Here is a 7,306-nt window from a genome sequence, read left to right as displayed (position 1 = left end):
GATCCTGTCCATAGACTGCCTTTTCCCATATGCACCCTGTCTACAGACTGCCTTCTCCCATATGGAACCTGTCTACAGGGTGCCTTCTCCCTCGTGGACCCTGTCTACAGACTGCCTTCTCCCAGATGGACCCTTGCCTTCTCCCTCATGGACCCTGTCTACAGACTGCCTTCTCCCAGATGGACCCTGTCCACAGACTGCCTTCTCCCAGATGGACCCTGTCTACAGACTGCCTTCTCCCAGGTGGACCCTGTCTACAGACTGCTTTTTCCCATATGGAACCTGTCTACAGACTGCCTTCTTCCTGGTGGACCCTGTTGACAGACTGCCTTCTCCCACATGGACCCTGTTGACAGACTGCCTTCTCCAAGATAAACCATGTCTTATTTATGTTGTTGCTGGAGTTGGGCCAAGGAGTCAATTCACGTATTAAGACTTCAAGTGCATTTAATTTAGAATAAGTGGGCACCAACAGATACAGGGCTTCCAGCATGTCACCATGCCTTTTCACACAAGATCAACCTGTCCTTAAAATCTTGCCACATTGATCTGGACCTGGATCCACAAAGCAGGCGACAGAAATACATGACTAGGTGGGGGAATGCAAACTGCTGTGCACAGATCCAATACCATATACAGATCGTGACGTCTTCATAAATTGGAAGTATTCAGCAATTGTTAAATGAAATAAGAATTAGTGTAACACAAGGCAACCAAGGTCACCGCTGGTCAACAATGTTTTACAAATTGCAGCGCCATCTGGCGTTCTTTATTGTCAATGTCCTTTCATGCTCACTGACATTCTTTATTGTCAACGTCCTTCGTGCTCAATGACGTTCTTTATTGAAAACGTCCTTTTGTGCTCACTGACGTTCTTTCGTACACATTGTTCTTTCTTTTCTTATGACGTCTTTTCGTAACATTTGACTATTAATATTGTATTTTGACCTTTAGTAGTAACATTTAGTTCTTTATTCGTAATATTTGACCTTAATTGAGTACTTTTGTTCATAGGTATGACCATGTGGCATGCATACTGTGTAAATCTGTGTTATGTATTTCACGCAAGCCCCACCTATTCTATTATCAGCTAATCAGGAAACAGTTATCTGTTTGAAGTTGACTTAGGGCGAAAATTATTTTGAATGGCTAGATTTTGTGCTCTCAGCAAAGCAGTAATTATAAATTCATCTCTTAAAACAATGTGTATTTACCTCATTAATACTCATAAGCACAGTGACTTTGCTACCACTGGTTACAGTGTATATTTTACCAGAAGTCATTAGCTATCCCTTCCATGTGTTGGCAAACTAAAAATAAATTGTCTGAAATGGCCCCTAGCTAAGAAAAGTAGCCAAGAATAAGTGTCTTGTTATAGAACTGGAACTCTACGAACTATGTTAATGCTTTTTCATGGCCGCAGGTACCTACTCAATCTTTCAACTCTAAACGCAGGAATTCTTTGGGCACTCTTTAGACATGGTTTCTTTGAAGCAGTGCTAAAGATAAACAGATAAATAAACTCCCTGAGAAGAGGACGAGCAGGAGTTGGTGCATGGTGGAGGTTTTGGTGCAGAAGCTGCCACCATTGTGGCCACAACTCAGTCTGACCGATCTCGCCTAGAAACTTGTAGCCATACTCAAATATGACTGGCAATAGTGGGTGTTGCAACTTGCTGTTGAAAGTCTTGTGGTTTCTGTAGCATGTGAAAGATCTTGTCTTCAACTTCAGATAATGTGGCTTTACATTTTGCGCATAGCTAGACTTGAATTTAATGTTATTTAGAATCTTAAATCAATGTACCCAGAGAATTTGTGTTCTATTGATTAACCCTGATTGTTGGCAAATGATCCCAAGACATGTCTTATTATGTGGTACAAATAATGTTATCACCCATATTATAATAAAGTCCATTTTCGACATTGTCCATTAATACAGAAAATGTTTTGCTACAGAATTTGCCAATCCAAAATAGACAACAAATCCTCAGCATGAGACCTCTACTTTGCTGCTACCCTGTATTGTGTGAACTCGTGTCATTGGTATCAGCTGGCACTGTAGAGGAATTAAAACCACATGACAAGATGAACACACTTGAATCAAGCATATGTCTGCCGGTACAATATTGTAGTTATTACACATCTTGAACTGCACACTAAGTTATAGATCATTGATGTTTTCCTATAAACCAATGCTTTATGCTACTTATCATACTTTTATGTGAAACTGTTAGGGGATGATTTCCCCAAATGCCTCTACAGTACAGTTTTAATTTGGTCAAGTAGTTAACCAGTGCCCGAGTGCAACCATATATGTACACTTAATTCCATTTACTTTCTTTCCAGTTGGATGGTTACATTAATAATAAAGATTTCAGAAATCCCTGTCTTAGTAAAAGTTAAATACTCTACTACAGACCACGCATCAGGCTTCCTAAAGAGGAAATCTACCTCAGTTTTTCACTGCATGGTTACCCCCAACTGAACACACTTGGTTCTTTCACCAAATGTTAGGCAACATGTGAATGTGATCAGACCCTATAAAGCTCAGTGACCATTAAGAAACAATGTAACTACTGACAAGATCTTGATCTGTTCTGTGTCAGGTTGCACAGCATAGGTATGAGCCACTTCCCAAACTACATATAGAGATAAGGAGGTGAGGTGAGGTGAGGTGAAATTGGGTTTAACGTCGCGTCCAAGATTATTGCACTTATATAGCGACGTGCATGCACGTGTATGTGTGTGTGTGGCTGCTTGTACTAGTCCGGACTGATGCCGATTTATAGTGCTAGCTCACTGAGATACCATGCCGCAGTTTAACATGAATACCCCACTCAGACACAGTATACTGACTCCGAGCCGACCAGTCCTTGTTTTAGCCCCTTAATGCCGAGCGCCAGACAGGGTAACAACAAGTACAATCTTTTAACGTCTTTTTGTATGACGCGGCCCGGGATCGAACCCTGGACCTTCCGCTCTCCGGGCGGACGCTCTACCACAAGACCACGGAGGCGGTCTAGAGATAAGGAACAGAAAGTCTCAGTTAGCCAGGTATCATCTCTTTCAGATCTGTTGTAGAATTATGAATGTATAGTAAGAGGTCTTCTTTCGTGGCATCTACACTTAAGTTCTTATTCTAGTTTACAAAAGTTGAACAAGGTTAAAAAACTTATACCTTTCTTTTAATCGTAGTTGATGTTATGTTTGTTTGATGATTCTAGGTTATTGAGTAAATTTGCATATTCTACTTTACCAATGTTTATTAGTGATTCAGGAGCACGGGTGGCCCAGTTGTCTAAAGCGCAGCCATTCGCTATGCAGAGTTGCGTCCCTTGGTAACACCAGAAACCTATGATTGTGGGTTCGAATCCCGGTTTGCCCCGATTATGTTTCTAGGTTTGTCAGCACCATGCCCATGCTCGTGGGTTCCACCGAAGTGGTAAACATCTGAGACCTGCATCACTTCGAGCTTTTCTCCCACATTAAGCTCCCACGCAGTGATATAACTGGAATAATGTTAAAAGTGGCGTTAAATCCAACTCACTCACTCACTTATTACGTGATTCAAACTTATAGTTTAATTATTTGTTACACAAGTCTACAAAACTCAGCGTGCTGGTACTTTTACCACAGAAACGATGATTTCATAGAGATATACCAATATTTGCTTCAACTATGCACTATTACACAGCAGTCATCAATATTCCAGCTATTATAGATTGACTACACAGGCCTGGACAGGTAAACCAGTGGTTGATAGCATGACTGTTGCCATCAGGGTACAATGACACTCAATCAGCCAAGTCAACAAGTCTGGGTGCAAAGCCAAGTTCAGTTAGCTCTTACGACAAGCATGAAGTAAGAGGACCTATGCTGACTCTTAATCACAGCAGACCCAATCTCGGATACATGCAGCAGCCAGTATAAATTTGTTCAAGACAAATATTTTACAGAACTCTGCATCCTCATTCACTTTTGCATGTCACACTTTTAAATTGATGATTGATTCTGGCTACCATAACAGCATCTGACTGCTGTCTTTGCTACACTTTAGCCACAACAACTGGACCTCATTATAAGGAAATTTATGACCAGAAATACATGGTTGTGTATATTTACTTTCCTGTCTTGCTCCAAGTGGTGTTCCCTGATAAGACACAGGGAGTTCATGTTCAGCCCATTTCCTCAAAACTGTGGTGAAAATAATTAACCATTGGACTGGCAATTCCTGCCTCTGGCTGGTATAAACTTAGACACTAGACTTCACATCCTGTATTTTTTTACATTAGCTCAACAAGAAATCAAGTTTTTTTAAGATTCTACTTTAATTTATCGTACAAATATTGACAGACAAGAAAGAGATTATGGAAGCAGAGATAGCAAAGATGAATATTTCCCACAGAGAAACCTTTCACTTTGTACATGAAGCCTACCTTAAAATGCTGAATATATAGTAGGGACTAAGTGCAAAGCAAACCGATACTGTTCTATCCAAATAACCCATGCTTGTTGTATGAGGCGACAGAAATGACTAAAATGAGGATTGGTTGGTCACCATATGTATCCTGGCTGATTGTGTGCAAGTACATGCCTCAAGCAAAGTGATCTCACAGTACATGTCTCAAGCAAGTGATCTCACTGTACATGTATCAAGAATGTGATCTCACAGTACATGTCTCAAGCAAGTGATCTCACAGTACATGTCTCAAGCAAGTGATCTCACAGTACATGTCTCAAGCATGTGATCTCACAGTACATGTCTCAAGCATGTGATCTCACAGTACATGTCTCAAGCAAGTGATATCACAGTACATGTCTCAAACATGTGCTCTCACTGTACATGTCTCAAGCAAGTGATCTGTCAGTACATGTCTCACGCAAGTGATCTCACAGTACATGTCTCAAGCAAGTGTTTTGTTTTTTGTTTGTTGTTTTACGCCACACTCAGCAATATTCAAGCTATATGACGGCGGTCTGTAAATAATAGAGTCTGGACCAGACAATCCAGTGATTGAAATCATGAGCATTGATCCAGGCAATTGGGACCGATGACATGCATCCACCAAGTCAGCCAGCCTGACCACCCCATCCCGTTAGTCGCTTCTTACGACAAGCATAGTCGCCTTTTACGGCAAGCAAGGGTTGCTGAGGACCTATTCTACCCCGGATCTTCACAGGGCCTCAAGCAAGTGATCTCATAGTACATGTCTCGAGGAAGTGATCTTACAGTACATGTCTCGAGCAAGCGATCTCACAGTTCATGTCTCAAGCAAAGTGATCTCACAGTACATGTCTCAAGCAAGTGATCTCACAGTACATATCTCAAGCATGTGATCTCACAGTACATGTCTCAAGCAAGTGATCTCATAGTACATGTCTCAAGCAAGTGATCTCACTGTACATGTCTCAAACAAGTGATCTCACAGTACATATCTCAAGCATGTGATCTCACAGTACATGTCTCAAGCAAGTGATCTCACAGTGCATGTCTCAAGCAAGGGATCTCACAGTACATGTTTCAAGAAAGTGATCTCACAGTACATGTCTCAAGCAAGTGATCTCACAGTGCATGTCTCAAGAAAGTGATCTCAGTGCATGTCTCAAGAAAGTGATCTCACAGTACATGTCTCAAGCAAGTGATCTCACAGTGCATGTCTCAAGCAAAGTGATCTCACAGTACATGTCTCAAGCAAGTGATCTCACAGTATATGTCTCAAGCAAGTGATCTCACAGTACATGTCTCAAGAAAGTGATATCACAGTACATGTCTCAAGCAAGTGATCTCACAGTGCATGTCTCAAGAAAGTGATCTCACAGTGCATGTCTCAAGAAAGTGATCTCACAGTGCATGTCCCAAGCAAGTGATCTCACAGTGCATGTCTCAAGCAAAGTGATCTCACAGTACATGTCTCAAGCAAGTGATCGCACAGTATATGTCTCAAGCAAGTGATCTCACAGTGCATGTCTCAAAAAAGTGATCTCACAGTACATGTCTCAAGCAAGTGATATCACAGTGCATGTCTCAAGAAAGTGATCTCACAGTGCATGTCTCAAGAAAGTGATCTCACAGTACATGTCTCAAGCAAGTGATCTCACAGTGCATGTCTCAAGAAAGTGATCTCACAGTACATGTCTCAAGAAAGTGATCTCACAGTAAATGTCTCAAGCAAGTGATCTCACAGTGAATGTCTCAAGAAAGTGATCTCACAGTAAATGTCTCAAGCAAGTGATGTCACAGTGCATGTCTCAAGCAGAGTGATCTCACAGTACATGTCTCAAGGAAGTGATCGCACAGTATATGTCTCAAGCAAGTGATATCACAGTGCATGTCTCAAGAAAGGGATCTCACAGTACATGTCTCAAGCAAGTGATCTCACAGTACATTACTCAAGCAAGTGATCTCACAGTGCATGTCTCAAGAAAGTGATCTCACAGTACATGTCTCAAGCATGTGATCTCACAGTACATGTCTCAAGCATGTGATCTCACAGTACATGTCTCAAGCATGTGATCTCACAGTACATGTCTCAAGCATGTGATCTCACAGTACATGTCTCAAGCATGTGATCTCACATCACATGTCTCAAGCATGTGATCTCACAGTACATGTCTCAAGCAAGTGATCTCACAGTACATGTCTCAAGCATGTGATCTCACAGTACATGTCTCAAGCATGTGATCTCACAGTACATGTCTCAAGCATGTGATCTCACAGTACATGTCTCAAGAAAGTGATCTCACAGTACATGTCTCAAGCATGTGATCTCACTGTACATGTCTCAAGCATGTGATCTCACAGTACATGTCTCAAGCATGTGATCTCACAGTACATGTCTCAAGCATGTGATCTCACAGTACATGTCTCAAGCAAGTGATCTCACAGTACATGTCTCAAGCATGTGATCTCACAGTACATGTCTCAAGCATGTGATCTCACAGTACATGTCTCAAGCAAGTGATCTCACAGTACATGTCTCAAGCATGTGATCTCACAGTACATGTCTCAAGCATGTGATCTCACAGTACATGTCTCAAGCATGTGATCTCACAGTACATGTCTCAAGCATGTGATCTCACAGTACATGTCTCAAGCATGTGATCTCACAGTACATGTCTCAAGCAAGTGATCTCACAGTACATGTCTCAAGCATGTGATCTCACAGTACATGTCTCAAGCATGTGATCTCACAGTACATGTCTCAAGCATGTGATCTCACAGTACATGTCTCAAGCATGTGATCTCACAGTACATGTCTCAAGCATGTGATCTCACAGTACATGTCTCAAGCAAGTGATCTCACAG

The sequence above is a fragment of the Haliotis rufescens genome, unplaced genomic scaffold (assembly GCF_023055435.1).
Source record: "Haliotis rufescens isolate VD_foot unplaced genomic scaffold, xgHalRufe1.0.p SCAF_428, whole genome shotgun sequence".
NCBI lineage: Eukaryota > Metazoa > Mollusca > Gastropoda > Lepetellida > Haliotidae > Haliotis > Haliotis rufescens.
This window is presented reverse-complemented; position numbering follows the sequence as displayed.